The sequence below is a fragment of the Stegodyphus dumicola genome, chromosome X1, assembly GCF_044657685.1.
Source record: "Stegodyphus dumicola isolate Sdum_Otavi_A_Nest chromosome X1, ASM4465768v1".
Taxonomy (NCBI): domain Eukaryota; kingdom Metazoa; phylum Arthropoda; class Arachnida; order Araneae; family Eresidae; genus Stegodyphus; species Stegodyphus dumicola.
In genome coordinates, this window is record NC_140780.1 from 4704824 (window position 1) to 4722777 (window position 17954).

Here is a 17954-nt window from a genome sequence, read left to right on the forward strand (position 1 = left end):
CGCTGCGAACGTCCAGCCGCTTGCCTCGGTGATCGCAGCGCCCTCCCTTTAAGCAAAAGAATTCTTTTCTGTATTTTCAGAAGTTACGGTTATAATTTTTAACTCATGCATTCAATATTTTCAATCGTTTGGTAATGATCGTTTTCAATCGTTTGGTATCTTAATAACATATTTGTCAGAGATAATTCGTTGCGTTAAATGCTAACACTACCACACACCACACAAAAGTAGATTTATAATTTAAAAAAATCTCGCGCAGAACATTATAAACCTACCATTTCAACTCAGTTAAAACTTCATTTAAGTTTTCTTTAAATACGAAGCTATAGCATACTTATAACTTGTTTTTAAGGAGAGGCGTAACCAATATTACGTCATAAAAAGGCATGTCCAAGCATAAGAGAAGTAAACACAGCATCGACTGATGCAGCCTATTCTGCGATTTAGCCAAATTTTCTTTTATTGAGGTACAACAAAAAGCGCAACAAACCTGGAGTAGGATGAAACTATGTTGCTTATTTGAAAAACAAAACAGAAATTTTGTGAATCTTTGCAAAGTTTGAAGACGAAATGTTGTTTTCAATTACAAACTGGCTGAATAAAGGAGAAATGCAAACTTGTTTAAAGCCAACTTTCAGGCCATGACAAGTGGTTTATGAAGGAAAGAGGTCTAAGCAATTGAAAAAATTATTATTCACAGGAACTTTTAATCGACCCATAACACGTATTTGGCCATCAAAAATTAAATCCATCTTTTTGTTTGCCATACATCTAAATGCTTAATTACATAAACTGTGACTCACAGAGGACTGAATTTACAGGCAGTGATTTCTCAAATTTTATTCACATTGAGAAAAGCTTGCCTGTATTGACGTGTCGAGAGAATTGTGCAAAATCTTTATTCACAGGTAAAATTCTTTGAAAATTTGTTTAAATTTTTAACGTTTGAAGTAATTTATTCTAACAGGGAACATGCATCTAATATGTTGATGTTGAATAGTAATAACGATTTTTTGAGTTCAGACGAGTATTAGATATTTTGAGTAATGTGTCGTACTGGATTAGAATCAGAATCCGGTACACATGTTTTATTTTGTATATAATTTCCTGTCATACTGCTTGCGTGATGAGTTTTGCTGTTTATAATTTAGATTTAAGAAGTAACTCTTTCTGTTTTACAGTGAAGGATATATGAATAATATAAGGAATTCAAGTTACTTTCTTAACTGTGCAGAATGTCCATTCTGAGGTAGATGTTTTAGAAAAATGGCTTCAATTTCTAATGCTTGAAGTAAGACACAAACCTGCCACTTTTAATAGGCCAACAATTTTGTTTTTATGACTGTGATGACTGGGCTTCATGTATGGATGCAATTATTTAATATTTTGTAAAGCATTGCTTAATGTAACTGTAAAATTACCTCGTTTAGAAATATATAACATGTTTCTTACTTTCCTCAGTCAATTATTGGTAAAATCCTAGAACATGGTACACGCTTGGTGAGATTTTGAAAATTATTACTAACACCAATATGATTCATTTACTGCTCATCATAAATGCCGCGTTAACTGATCATCATTAAAGTCGCCACATCCCGTATGTGCCATGTAAACCCATTAAACCCAATTATTGGCTTAATTAAAGCCTGCTGCGAAAGCCAATAATGTTGATCCGGTAAGAACTTTGTGAAAATTTTGGAGCTTTGATAGAAAATATAGGCAGTGGCACATAACTTGAGAAAACAGTCAATCACAATCTAGCCTGTTTCTGTTAATTATTAAAATTTATTCGAAGCATAAATAAAAATACAAAAGTTTGTATGCAAACGTATGTACCTTCAAATCTTTAAATAAGATTGCTATGCCTCTAGAAATCAATTAGGATACTTTTTAGTTCCTCATTCAAATTTCTAGGGTGCTGAGAGATGTTTTCCAGAAGAAAGTTGTTGGCAAATTCTTCGGAAAGAGAATGAAAGTATTTTTGATAGGAATATTTCAAGCGGCGGAAAGCCCCTGCCTTCGCCACCCCCCCATGACTACACATTTCCAGGGTGATGGCAGACATTCACCAGAAGAACGGTGTCCACGATGTCTTCGGAAAAAGGAGCTTGAAAAGATGGGCGGAGGAGGGTGCAGCAGCGGGTATAGTGGCATTAAGTGCAAAGAAAATTATTATTATTATTATTTGTTTATTTTTTTTAACATTCTGAAACGTAACTGTTCGTAGAAACATAAGGCAAATGCACTTAAAATTTAATCAAAAACTCGAAGGTGTAAAAGAAATACCGTATTTACTATTAGTCGCACTTTTGCCATTTTTCATTGTGAGATTCTAGGTGTGACTATTATGCGGAGAAATCTATTACATGACATTGTACACTTTTGGCGAATTTTTCTGCTTCAAAAGGAGGGTGCGAGTATTATGTGAGAGTGATTATTACGCGAGCAAATATTATGTTGACACTAAACAAATTGTGAAATAGTTGGCTTTTAAATTTAATAGTAAAACTCACTGTTGAAATGAAGTGTGTTGTCCCTGCTCTAAATAATATATTTTTTATATTCCAAGTGTCAGTTGGTTGCCATTCGGCAAAGCATAAACTATTTAGATTTTCATTTAAATTTGATCACTCTTGTGTTGTTTAACAAACTAACCCTCTTAAAAACAGAACACACATTTTTTAATGCTGCTTCATTAATTTGAAGTTGTATGCGCAAAATGACATGAGCTGGATTTTGTAAGAGTAGCATTTAGTGATTTTCTTTTTTATAGTAACTATTTTATGGGGCTTGTTATTGGAAAAGGGAAAAGGACAACAAAAGTGATTCGACGTAAAACTAACCGTGGAGATTAATTAAAACTTCAAATAATTTGAAGTTTCAAAATTGGATGGTTGTATGTACCGTTGTTTTATCTCAATGCTAGAAACATACATATATTTATGCAGATTCTTCATTATTTAATTTCTTTAAATGTAACACAGGGCGATAATATTCGGTGGCAACAATTTAAAAAAGTAAAATAATGCTATAATTATCAGAAGTCTGAGAGTTCTGTTGCTTCGTAGTGATTTCAAAATTACTGCTGTAGTGTAAATTTTCCCAAGTGGCCTCCTTTCGCATTACGAGGAAGAGGCTAAACATTTTCCTCTTTGTGTGGCCTAATATTTTCCCTATCCAACGGGGTCTTCTCTTCCCAACAGGTCAGTGTAATTGCACTGCCTGTGTATAAATTAATTTTGTTTGTCTTTTCTGAATTTAGAGTCTCTCTATCAAGTGCTGTTTCTCTTAAAACCATTGAAAGTTAAATGTTGAACAAAAAAGAAATGTAAATAAAAATTTAATGAGTGCTCGTAAAGAAAGTTAGTGGAGCCAAACTGTCTTCTGTTAAGGCTGCTCAAAATGTGCTTTTTATTAATTGTTTTAAGCATACTTTATTATATTTTTCCCTTAATCTGAACTATTTTGGCAAAAATTGTGAAGTTTTATGAACCAATTTGCGAAGATCTATTTAAAATTGATTCCATAAGTAAAAATTCATTTTGAAATCAAATCAGAGATGTTTTGTTATTATCGAAGTAAAATTCTGCAGATTAACTTTGAACTTTGTTTTGAAAAGCACTCTGAAAGTTTCTTTTGGACTTTATTCCGTTCTCTTGGCAAATGCATGACAGAATTATTTTTTGAAAAAGCTGATGTCTTTTGCTTATAATAATGACTGATGCAACTGCAACCGTGTCGCTGTAAAGAGCACAGGTTTCCCAGTAGTTCTTTTAAAGTGTTCTGTTTTTTCTTTAATTGGGTCAATCCCCGCTAAAAGATCAGATGTTGCTTTTGTGTTATTTAACAATTCCTTCATCTTATCTTCAGTTAAGAGCTCTTCTTCGTAATGAGTGCTTTTATTATCTAGGGGTTTTATAAGCACCCAATTTTTCGTTTGTAATTTTCTGATTCATTGTTTGACTTCTCTGTCTTCCATATGTGAAAATTCTTCGGCATTCTTTGCTTTTGAGATTTGTAAGATTTTTTAAACTTCATTTTCAGTCGATGGAAATTGTTTAAAGTAGCAGATAAATTATTTCCGGTGTTGATGGATGAATGTTGAACCACGTATGAATGAAATTCTAGCAGTGGACAAATTAAATTGAATTCTTGAAGGTACTGCTGTACGCAAAATCACGCTTTACAAGTCTGCGCTCAGCAAGTACCTGCCGTATTAAAAATGATAGACTACGAAACGTGACTTGAAGAATCGTATGAGGTATTTGGAATGCAGATTGGAAGTTTATTCGTGGTAAATAAACATTCTATACATATGACTGGAAATAATAAAAATTTAGATGGATGTACTATAAAGTATTTTACTCCTGGACCATGGATTAGTCATAAACAGTACTTGTGTAAAAACAGATTAAAGTATGTATATGGATTCCCTGTTTAAGAAAGTTATTTCTCTCTGAAAGTATGTAGTCTGTATCATAGCTGGAATAGCGAGGTGTTGCGTCTTCAGGGAAACAAAATCTGTTATTCTGTAATTTTTACTGAAAATGTGTGTTTAAATTTTGTTACCTAGATAGCCTTTTTTTAACTCTTTCTATATGAAAATGAAACGAAATACAGACAAAAACATAAAATTGCATTCCTTGCCTTGGTGTAGTTATGCGCAACTTTAACTTAATGGGAGCCAATTTTGAGTTTATAAAATTTTGGCTAGCTACAATTATATATTGCACTTTTAATATTTCAGTTATAAGTACATTACACAAAGTATAAAAATGTGTGGTATAATATGTTAAAGAAAAGGTATACTCTTTGTATTATTTACAAAAATTCAGCAAGATGAAAGTTAAATACAGGGAAATCATATTTTAATGTAAAATTTAACACTGCATTTCTTCGGCGAGTTTTTCTTTCCTTCTGGTACATGCGATGTTATGGCTAAATCCATGCAGTCTTTCGAATGTTTGTTTGTTATCTTGTATCTGAACATTGATTTTAACAAGTTCGTTGTTGAAAATCCTCTTTCACATTTTTTATTAGATCGAAATTAGAAATTTATTTTTTTAAAAGTTTAACACTTAATGATTTTTCTGATCTAGGACTATTCAAATGGCTTTTTGTGATATTGTTCATCTTAATTAGGATGAAAATCAGTTACTTCCATTTCTAGATCAGTAGAATTGTTATTTAACATATTTGCAATCTTTTACCATTTTTCTAAAATACTAGTATTATGTAATGTGTTTGAAGTGAATGAAGTAGTTGGTCTAATTTTAAATACACTCAAAACATCTAACTTAGAAACTAACTTAAGCTCGATGAGACTTTCCAAATGTTTGTTTCAGTTTTCTTATAATTCACGCTTTAGTTCTCGAGATTTTCAAAGTGGCAAAACGTACATTACATTATGGTAAAAATGTATATTCCTTATATTTGTAATATTTTCACAAAATTAATTTGATTTAAAATGAATTTATAATACCTTTAATTCAAAGACTTGAGTTTAGTTCTCTCCTTCCCCTCAAGTTTAAGATTTAGTTATTATGTATGTAAGAATGGCTAAATCATAGAACCAGGTATGTTCAATAATTTCTTCATGAGTTTCGTTTCTGGATTTTTAAAATTCTTCTATGAAACTTTTGTAACAAAAGCTGGGATGGAACCTAGGCAGCCAGACAGAATGTCCCTTCCCTGAGTAAAAATTTCTATCATTTCATTGAAAGTGACCTTATAATATTTCAGAATAAACCCTCGTGACACTAATAAATGTATATAGATTTTTTTTTAATGTTTATGTAATGCGTGTTTGGTTCTTACAATATTTTGAGCTATTATATTACTAATTCTGTATGTGAATTAAGACAGTTTAATGTAGAATACCTGCTTCAGTGCTAAAAGTAAAGTATTTGAATTATGTTTTACCGTTCATCTGTTTTCAGACGTAGGCTCTATTCTACAATTTACAGAATTTCTCTTTCTTGGACATCTCACATATGTGACAAAATTTCATTCCTATGTTAAGGTTTTATGGTACAGTACGTTGAGCATATGTAAATTAGTATATGACTATGTTTCCTTCTAAAGAAAATGTGTATCTTAGTTTTTTTAAATTTTTAATCAAAATTTTAGTACGTAGGTAATTACAATAGTGCTTCCACAAAATTGCGTTTAAATTTTTTGCATCATTTCAAAATGCTGTATCATTCAATGGCATTTGATGTGTCTTGGCTTGGTGTATTAAAGCTGGGCTCGAACCCGGACAGCCAGTCAGTATGTTCTTTCTCTGACTGAAATATTGCTATAATTTCATTAAAGTGACGTAATATTTCAGGATAATTTCTTGTACATTGGGTTAAGCGTTCCTCTCTCATGGGATAAAAGTACCTAAGTAAAGAACTTAAAAATAGAAACGGTTCTTACGTTAAAATTCTGAATGAAATATTTTTTTATGGTTAATGACTTTTGTTTCCAAGATGTTCTTCGAAATCTGTTTTTAGAATGGTGTTTTTCAGCCCTTTCTAAAAAAAAAATCTATAAAAATATATATATGTATAGCTATTTTAATGTTAATATATTGCGAGTTTGATTATTACTCTTTTTTGATCTGTTATGTCACTAATTCTGTGTGTGAATTAAGATTGTTTAATATATAACACCTGCTTCAAAGCTAACAGTAAAGTTTATTTTGTTTATTTGTCATTTAAAATTACCTGCTTGTTGTCTTTTGGTGCCCTCTTTTTGCAGCGCTGAAATTATTTACTCTCGAAGATCATTATCGCTTTTATTCTGTGTATCCGTAATAACTGTCTAATTTTTTTTCTTTTATTGTTCATGTTGTACCCATACATTAAAATCCCCCTTCGCTTACTGTTCTTTTGTCTTATTAGGAAAATCATTTGCTTTTCTATCGACTGCAGTCATGATTTTAGTAACAATGTAGCACATTGCTGGAATTTAAAACAAAGAAGGCTGCTTTTGAAGTTTTATATATTAAGAAACAATATTAGATATTTCTGTGTGTGTATAATTATTCTTTATTATCAAAGTAGTTAAAATCTAATGATTCCTTTCCCCCCTTGGCCTCTTCTAGTGTAATTTGTCATCATTTTTGTGCACTCTTGGATTGCAGAACATGATATCATGAAAGAAAACGAACGAAGAGGAAAAGAATGGAGAAATAGTGCAGAGCAAAAACACATCTGTGGCTGGTAATTCTTGTTTTATATTAACTTCATTTGCACTAGAAATGCTTGAATGTTATAATTTGTACACTGCATTTCTTCTGCGAGTTTTTCTTTCCCTCTGGTACATGCCATGTTATGGCTAAATCCATGCAGTCGTTCGGATGTTTGTTTGTTATCCTGTATCTGAACATTGATTTTTAACAAGTTCGTTGTTGAAAATCCTCTTTCACATCTTTTAGTAGATCGAAAGCAGGAATTTATCTTTTTAGAAGTTTAACAGGTCATGATTTTTCTGATCTAGGACTATTCAAATGGCTTTTTGTGATATTCTTGATCTTAATTAGGATGCAAATCAGTTACTTCCATTTCTAGATCAGTAGAATTGTTATTTAACATATTTGCAATCTTTTACCATTTTTCTTAAATACTAGTATTATGTAATGGGTTTGAAGTGAATGAAGTAGTTGGCCTAATTTTAAATACACTCAAAACATCTAATTTAGAAACTAACTTAAGCTCGATGAGATTTTTCAAATGTTTGTTTCAGTTTTCTTATATTTCACGCTTTAGTTCTCGAGATTTTCAAAGTGGCAAAACGTACATTACATTATGTTAAAAATGTATATTCCTTATATTTGTGTAATATTTTCACAAAATTAATTTGATTTAAAATGAATTTATAAGACCTTTAATTCAAAGACTTTAGTTTAGTTCTCTCCTCCCCCTCAAGTTTAAGATTTAGTTATTATGTCTGTAAGAATGGCTAAATCGTAGAACCAGGTATGTTCAATAATTTCTTCATAAGTTTCGTTTCTGGATTTTTAAAATTCTTCTATGAAACTTTTGTAACAAGAGCTGGGATACAACCTAGGCAGCCAGACAGAATGTCCCTTCCCTGAGTGAAAATTTCTATCATTTCATTGAAAGTGACCTTATAATATTTCAGAATAAACCCTCGTAATACTAATAAATGTATATAGATTTCTTTTAATGTTTATGTAATGCGTCTTTTGTTCTTACAATATTTTGAGCTATTGTATTACTAATTCTGTATGTGAATTAAGGTAGTTAAATGTAGAATACCTGCTTCAGTGCTAAAAGTAAAGTATTTGAATTATGTTTTACCATTCATCTGTTTTCAGACGTAGGTTCTATTCTACAATTTACGGAATTCCTCTTTATTGGACATCTCACATAGCTGACAAAATTTTATTCCTATGTTTAGGTTTTATAGTACAATACGTTGAGCATCCGTACATTAGTATATGACTTTGATTCCTTCTAAAGAAAAAGAGTATCTTAGTTTTCTTTAATTTTTGCTTAGAAGTTTAGTATGTAGGTAATTACAATAGTGCTTCCAGAAAATAGCATTTAAATTTTTCGCATCATTTCAAAATGCTGTACCATTCAATGGCATTTGATGTGTCTTGGCTTGGTGTATTAAAGCTGGGCTCGAACCCGGGCAGCTAGTCAATATGTTCTTTCTCTGAGTGAAATATTGCTGTAATTTCATTAAAGTGACGTAATATTTCAGGATAATTTCTTGTACATTGGACTAAGCGTTCCTCTCTCATGGATAAGAGTACCTAAGTAAAGAACTTAAAAATAGAAACGGTTCTTACGTTAATATTCTGAATGAAATATTTTTTTATGGTTAATGACTTTTGTTTCCATGATGTTCTTCGAAATCTGTTTTTAGAATTTTGTTTTTGAGCCCTTTCTAAAAAAAAAAATCTATAAAAATATATATATGTATAGCTATTTTAATGTTAATATATTGCGAGTTTGATTATTACTCTTTTTTGATCTGTTATGTCACTAATTCTGTGTGTGAATTAAGATTGTTTAATATATAACATCTGCTTCAGTAAAGCTAACAGTAAAGTTTATTTTGTTTATTTTTTACTTAAAATTACCTGCTTATTGTCTTTTGATGCCATCTTTTTACCAGCGCTGAAATTATTTACTCTTCTTGAAGATCATTATCCCTTTTATTCTGTGTATCCGTAATAACTGTCTAATTTTTTTCTTTCATTGTTCATGTTGTACCCATACATTAAAATCCCCCTTCGCTTACTGTACTTTTGTCGTATTAGGAAAATCATTTGCTTTTCTATCGACTGCAGTCATGATTTTAGTAACAATGTAGCACATTGCTGGAATTTAAAACAAAGAAGGCTACTTTTGAAGTTTTATATATTAAGAAACAATATTAGATATTTCTGTGTGTGTATAATTATTCTTTATTATCAAAGTAGTTAAAATCTAATGATTCCTTTTCCCCCCTTGGCCTCTTCTAGTGTAATTTGTCATCATTTTTGTGCACTCTTGGATTGCAGAACATGATATCATGAAAGAGAAAGAACGAAGAGGAAAAGAATGGAGAAATAGTGCAGAGCAAAAACACATCTGTGGCTGGTAATTCTTGTTTTATATTAACTTTATTTCCACTAGAAATGCTTGAATGTTATAATTTGTACACTGCATTTCTTCTGCGAGTTTTTCTTTCCCTCTGGTACATGCCATGTTATGGCTAAATCCATGCAGTCGTTCGGATGCTTGTTTGTTATCTTGTATCTGAACATTGATTTTTAACAAGTTCGTTGATGAAAATCCTCTTTCACATTTTTTAGTAGATCGAAAGCAGAAATTTATCTTTTTAAAAGTTTAACAGGTCATGATTTTTCTGATCTAGGACTATTCAAATGGCTTTTTGTGATATTCTTGATCTTAATTAGGATGAAAATCAGTTACTTCCATTTCTAGATCAGTAGAATTGTTATTTAACATATTTGCAATCTTTCACCATTTTTCTTAAATACTAGTATTATGTAATGGGTTTGAAGTGAACGAAGTAGTTGCCCTAATTTTAAATACACTCAAAACATCTAATTTAGAAACTCACTTAAGTTCGATGAGATTTTTCAAATGTTTGTTTCAGTTTTCTTATATTTCACGCTTTAGTTCTCGAGATTTTCAAAGTGGTAAAACGTACATTACATTATGGTAAAAATGTATATTCCTTATATTTGTGTAATATTTTCACAAAATTAATTTGATTTAAAATGAATTTATAAGACCTTTAATTCAAAGACTTTAGTTTAGTTCTCTCCTCCCCCTCAAGTTTAAGATTTAGTTATTATGTCTGTAAGAATAGCTAAATCGTAGAACCAGGTATGTTCAATAATTTCTTCATAAGTTTCGTTTCTGGATTTTTAAAATTCTTCTATGAAACTTTTGTAACAAGAGCTGGGATACAACCTAGGCAGCCAGACAGAATGTCCTTTCCCTGAGTGAAAATTTCTATCATTTCATTGAAAGTGACCTTATAATATTTCAGAATAAACCCTCGTAATACTAATAAATGTATATAGATTTCTTTTAATGTTTATGTAATGCGTCTTTTGTTCTTACAATATTTTGAGCTATTGTATTACTAATTCTGTATGTGAATTATGGCAGTTAAATGTAGAATACCTGCTTCAGTGCTAAAAGTAAAGTATTTGAATTATGTTTTACCATTCATCTGTTTTCAGACGTAGGTTCTATTCTACGATTTACGGAATTCCTCTTTATTGGACATCTCACATAGCTGACAAAATTTCATTACTATGTTTAGGTTTTATAGTACTATACGTTGAGCATCCGTACATTAGTATATGACTTTGATTCCTTCTAAAGAAAAAGAGTATCTTAGTTTTCTTTAATTTTTGCTCAAAATTTTAGTATGTCGGTAATTACAATAGTGCTTCCAGAAAATAGCATTTAAATTTTTTGCATCATTTCTAAATGCTGTATCATTCAATGGCATTTGATGTGTCTTGGCTTGGTGTATTAAAGCTGGGCTTGAACCCGGGCAGCCAGTCAATATGTTCTTTCTCTGAGTGAAATATTGCTATAATTTCATTAAAGTGGCGTAATATTTCAGGATAATTTCTTGTACATTGGACTAAGCGTTCCTCTCTCATGGATAAAAGTACCTAAGTAAAGAACTTAAAAATAGAAACGGTTCTTACGTTAAAATTCTGAATGAAATATTTCTTTTATGGTTAATGACTTTTGTTTCCAAGATGTTCTTTGAAATCTGTTTTTAGAATGGTGTTTTTGAGCCCTTTCTAAAAAAAAATCTATAAAAATATATATATGTATAGCTATTTTAATGTTAATATATTGCGAGTTTGATTATTACTCTTTTTTGATCTGTTATGTCACTAATTCTGTGTGTGAATTAAGATTGTTTAATATATAACACCTGCTTCAAAGCTAACAGTAAAGTTTATTTTGTTTATTTGTCATTTAAAATTACCTGCTTGTTGTCTTTTGGTGCCCTCTTTTTGCAGCACTGAAATTATTTACTCTCGAAGATCATTATCGCTTTTATTCTGTGTATCCGTAATAACTGTCTAATTTTTTTTCTTTTATTGTTCATGTTGTACCCATACATTAAAATCCCCCTTCGCTTACTGTTCTTTTGTCTTATTAGGAAAATCATTTGCTTTTCTATCAACTGCAGTCATGATTTTAGTAACAATGTAGCACATTGCTGGAATTTAAAACAAAGAAGGCTACTTTTGAAGTTTTATATATTAAGAAACAATATTAGATATTTCTGTGTGTGTATAATTATTCTTTATTATCAAAGTAGTTAAAATCTAATGATTCCTTTTCCCCCCTTGGCCTCTTCTGGTGTAATTTGTCATCATTTTTGTGCACTCTTGGATTGCAGAACATGATATCATGAAAGAAAACGAACGAAGAGGAAAAGAATGGAGAAATAGTGCAGAGCAAAAACACATCTGTGGCTGGTAATACTTGTTTTATATTAACTTTATTTCCACTAGAAATGCTTGAATGTTATAATTTGTACACTGCATTTCTTCTGCGAGTTTTTCTTTCCCTCTGGTACATGCCATGTTATGGCTAAATCGATGCAGTCGTTCGGATGTTTGTTTGTTATCTTGTATCTGAACATTGATTTTTAACAAGTTCGTTGATGAAAATCCTCTTTCACATTTTTTAGTAGATCGAAAGCAGAAATTTATCTTTTTAAAAGTTTAACAGGTCATGATTTTTCTGATCTAGGACTATTCAAATGGCTTTTTGTGATATTCTTGATCTTAATTAGGATGAAAATCAGTTACTTCCATTTCTAGATCAGTAGAATTGTTATTTAACATATTTGCAATCTTTCACCATTTTTCTTAAATACTAGTATTATGTAATGGGTTTGAAGTGAACGAAGTAGTTGCCCTAATTTTAAATACACTCAAAACATCTAATTTAGAAACTCACTTAAGTTCGATGAGATTTTTCAAATGTTTGTTTCAGTTTTCTTATATTTCACGCTTTAGTTCTCGAGATTTTCAAAGTGGTAAAACGTACATTACATTATGGTAAAAATGTATATTCCTTATATTTGTGTAATATTTTCACAAAATTAATTTGATTTAAAATGAATTTATAAGACCTTTAATTCAAAGACTTTAGTTTAGTTCTCTCCTCCCCCTCAAGTTTAAGATTTAGTTATTATGTCTGTAAGAATAGCTAAATCGTAGAACCAGGTATGTTCAATAATTTCTTCATAAGTTTCGTTTCTGGATTTTTAAAATTCTTCTATGAAACTTTTGTAACAAGAGCTGGGATACAACCTAGGCAGCCAGACAGAATGTCCCTTCCCTGAGTGAAAATTTCTATCATTTCATTGAAAGTGACCTTATAATATTTCAGAATAAACCCTCGTAATACTAATAAATGTATATAGATTTCTTTTAATGTTTATGTAATGCGTCTTTTGTTCTTACAATATTTTGAGCTATTGTATTACTAATTCTGTATGTGAATTATGGCAGTTAAATGTAGAATACCTGCTTCAGTGCTAAAAGTAAAGTATTTGAATTATGTTTTACCATTCATCTGTTTTCAGACGTAGGTTCTATTCTACGATTTACGGAATTCCTCTTTATTGGACATCTCACATAGCTGACAAAATTTCATTACTATGTTTAGGTTTTATAGTACTATACGTTGAGCATCCGTACATTAGTATATGACTATGTTTCCTTCTAAAGAAAATGTGTATCTTAGTTTTTTTAAATTTTTAATCAAAATTTTAGTACGTAGGTAATTACAATAGTGCTTCCACAAAATTGCGTTTAAATTTTTTGCATCATTTCAAAATGCTGTATCATTCAATGGCATTTGATGTGTCTTGGCTTGGTGTATTAAAGCTGGGCTCGAACCCGGACAGCCAGTCAGTATGTTCTTTCTCTGACTGAAATATTGCTATAATTTCATTAAAGTGACGTAATATTTCAGGATAATTTCTTGTACATTGGGTTAAGCGTTCCTCTCTCATGGGATAAAAGTACCTAAGTAAAGAACTTAAAAATAGAAACGGTTCTTACGTTAAAATTCTGAATGAAATATTTTTTTATGGTTAATGACTTTTGTTTCCAAGATGTTCTTCGAAATCTGTTTTTAGAATGGTGTTTTTCAGCCCTTTCTAAAAAAAAAATCTATAAAAATATATATATGTATAGCTATTTTAATGTTAATATATTGCGAGTTTGATTATTACTCTTTTTTGATCTGTTATGTCACTAATTCTGTGTGTGAATTAAGATTGTTTAATATATAACACCTGCTTCAAAGCTAACAGTAAAGTTTATTTTGTTTATTTGTCATTTAAAATTACCTGCTTGTTGTCTTTTGGTGCCCTCTTTTTGCAGCACTGAAATTATTTACTCTCGAAGATCATTATCGCTTTTATTCTGTGTATCCGTAATAACTGTCTAATTTTTTTTCTTTTATTGTTCATGTTGTACCCATACATTAAAATCCCCCTTCGCTTACTGTTCTTTTGTCTTATTAGGAAAATCATTTGCTTTTCTATCGACTGCAGTCATGATTTTAGTAACAATGTAGCACATTGCTGGAATTTAAAACAAAGAAGGCTACTTTTGAAGTTTTATATATTAAGAAACAATATTAGATATTTCTGTGTGTGTATAATTATTCTTTATTATCAAAGTAGTTAAAATCTAATGATTCCTTTTCCCCCCTTGGCCTCTTCTAGTGTAATTTGTCATCATTTTTGTGCACTCTTGGATTGCAGAACATGATATCATGAAAGAAAACGAACGAAGAGGAAAAGAATGGAGAAATAGTGCAGAGCAAAAACACATCTGTGGCTGGTAATACTTGTTTTATATTAACTTTATTTCCACTAGAAATGCTTGAATGTTATAATTTGTACACTGCATTTCTTCTGCGAGTTTTTCTTTCCCTCTGGTACATGCCATGTTATGGCTAAATCGATGCAGTCGTTCGGATGTTTGTTTGTTATCTTGTATCTGAACATTGATTTTTAACAAGTTCGTTGATGAAAATCCTCTTTCACATTTTTTAGTAGATCGAAAGCAGAAATTTATCTTTTTAAAAGTTTAACAGGTCATGATTTTTCTGATCTAGGACTATTCAAATGGCTTTTTGTGATATTCTTGATCTTAATTAGGATGAAAATCAGTTACTTCCATTTCTAGATCAGTAGAATTGTTATTTAACATATTTGCAATCTTTCACCATTTTTCTTAAATACTAGTATTATGTAATGGGTTTGAAGTGAACGAAGTAGTTGCCCTAATTTTAAATACACTCAAAACATCTAATTTAGAAACTCACTTAAGTTCGATGAGATTTTTCAAATGTTTGTTTCAGTTTTCTTATATTTCACGCTTTAGTTCTCGAGATTTTCAAAGTGGTAAAACGTACATTACATTATGGTAAAAATGTATATTCCTTATATTTGTGTAATATTTTCACAAAATTAATTTGATTTAAAATGAATTTATAAGACCTTTAATTCAAAGACTTTAGTTTAGTTCTCTCCTCCCCCTCAAGTTTAAGATTTAGTTATTATGTCTGTAAGAATAGCTAAATCGTAGAACCAGGTATGTTCAATAATTTCTTCATAAGTTTCGTTTCTGGATTTTTAAAATTCTTCTATGAAACTTTTGTAACAAGAGCTGGGATACAACCTAGGCAACCAGACAGAATGTCCCTTCCCTGAGTGAAAATTTCTATCATTTCATTGAAAGTGACCTTATAATATTTCAGAATAAACCCTCGTAATACTAATAAATGTATATAGATTTCTTTTAATGTTTATGTAATGCGTCTTTTGTTCTTACAATATTTTGAGCTATTGTATTACTAATTCTGTATGTGAATTAAGGTAGTTAAATGTAGAATACCTGCTTCAGTGCTAAAAGTAAAGTATTTGAATTATGTTTTACCATTCATCTGTTTTCAGACGTAGGTTCTATTCTACAATTTACGGAATTCCTCTTTATTGGACATCTCACATAGCTGACAAAATTTTATTCCTATGTTTAGGTTTTATAGTACAATACGTTGAGCATCCGTACATTAGTATATGACTTTGATTCCTTCTAAAGAAAAAGAGTATCTTAGTTTTCTTTAATTTTTGCTTAGAAGTTTAGTATGTAGGTAATTACAATAGTGCTTCCAGAAAATAGCATTTAAATTTTTCGCATCATTTCAAAATGCTGTACCATTCAATGGCATTTGATGTGTCTTGGCTTGGTGTATTAAAGCTGGGCTCGAACCCGGGCAGCTAGTCAATATGTTCTTTCTCTGAGTGAAATATTGCTGTAATTTCATTAAAGTGACGTAATATTTCAGGATAATTTCTTGTACATTGGACTAAGCGTTCCTCTCTCATGGATAAGAGTACCTAAGTAAAGAACTTAAAAATAGAAACGGTTCTTACGTTAATATTCTGAATGAAATATTTTTTTATGGTTAATGACTTTTGTTTCCATGATGTTCTTCGAAATCTGTTTTTAGAATTTTGTTTTTGAGCCCTTTCTAAAAAAAAAAATCTATAAAAATATATATATGTATAGCTATTTTAATGTTAATATATTGCGAGTTTGATTATTACTCTTTTTTGATCTGTTATGTCACTAATTCTGTGTGTGAATTAAGATTGTTTAATATATAACACCTGCTTCAAAGCTAACAGTAAAGTTTATTTTGTTTATTTGTCATTTAAAATTACCTGCTTGTTGTCTTTTGGTGCCCTCTTTTTGCAGCACTGAAATTATTTACTCTCGAAGATCATTATCGCTTTTATTCTGTGTATCCGTAATAACTGTCTAATTTTTTTTCTTTTATTGTTCATGTTGTACCCATACATTAAAATCCCCCTTCGCTTACTGTTCTTTTGTCTTATTAGGAAAATCATTTGCTTTTCTATCGACTGCAGTCATGATTTTAGTAACAATGTAGCACATTGCTGGAATTTAAAACAAAGAAGGCTACTTTTGAAGTTTTATATATTAAGAAACAATATTAGATATTTCTGTGTGTGTATAATTATTCTTTATTATCAAAGTAGTTAAAATCTAATGATTCCTTTTCCCCCCTTGGCCTCTTCTAGTGTAATTTGTCATCATTTTTGTGCACTCTTGGATTGCAGAACATGATATCATGAAAGAAAACGAACGAAGAGGAAAAGAATGGAGAAATAGTGCAGAGCAAAAACACATCTGTGGCTGGTAATACTTGTTTTATATTAACTTTATTTCCACTAGAAATGCTTGAATGTTATAATTTGTACACTGCATTTCTTCTGCGAGTTTTTCTTTCCCTCTGGTACATGCCATGTTATGGCTAAATCGATGCAGTCGTTCGGATGTTTGTTTGTTATCCTGTATCTGAACATTGATTTTTAACAAGTTCGTTGTTGAAAATCCTCTTTCACATCTTTTAGTAGATCGAAAGCAGGAATTTATCTTTTTAGAAGTTTAACAGGTCATGATTTTTCTGATCTAGGACTATTCAAATGGCTTTTTGTGATATTCTTGATCTTAATTAGGATGAAAATCAGTTACTTCCATTTCTAGATCAGTAGAATTGTTATTTAACATATTTGCAATCTTTTACCATTTTTCTTAAATACTAGTATTATGTAATGGGTTTGAAGTGAATGAAGTAGTTGGCCTAATTTTAAATACACTCAAAACATCTAATTTAGAAATTAACTTAAGCTCGATGAGATTTTTCAAATGTTTGTTTCAGTTTTCTTATATTTCACGCTTTAGTTCTCGAGATTTTCAAAGTGGCAAAACGTACATTACATTATGTTAAAAATGTATATTCCTTATATTTGTGTAATATTTTCACAAAATTAATTTGATTTAAAATGAATTTATAAGACCTTTAATTCAAAGACTTTAGTTTAGTTCTCTCCTCCCCCTCAAGTTTAAGATTTAGTTATTATGTCTGTAAGAATGGCTAAATCGTAGAACCAGGTATGTTCAATAATTTCTTCATAAGTTTCGTTTCTGGATTTTTAAAATTCTTCTATGAAACTTTTGTAACAAGAGTTGGATACAGCCTAGGCAGCCAGACAGAATGTCCCTTCCCTGAGTGAAAATTTCTATCATTTCATTGAAAGTGACCTTATAATATTTCAGAATAAAGCCTCGTAATACTAATAAATGTATATAGATTTCTTTTAATGTTTATGTAATGCGTCTTTTGTTCTTACAATATTTTGAGCTATTATATTATTAATTCTGTATGTGAATTAAGGCAGTTAAATGTAGAATACCTGCTTCAGTGCTAAAAGTAAAGTATTTGAATTATGTTTTACCATTCATCGGTTTTCAGACGTAGGTTCTATTCTACAATGTACGGAATTCCTCTTTATTGGACATCTCACATAGCTGACAAAATTTTATT

At 30.5% G+C, this 17954-nt stretch overlaps 1 long non-coding RNA gene across 1 annotated transcript in view; it reads left to right on the plus strand.

Annotated features, from left to right (window-relative positions):
• Positions 1–379: 379 nt before the first annotated feature.
• Positions 380–17954, plus strand: part of LOC146993059 (uncharacterized) — a 57199-nt gene continuing 39624 nt past the window's right edge. Inside the window, exon 1 of the long non-coding RNA XR_015038595.1 lies at positions 380–1291. This is a non-coding gene — a long non-coding RNA (uncharacterized LOC146993059). The remainder of the gene's footprint in view (positions 1292–17954) is intronic.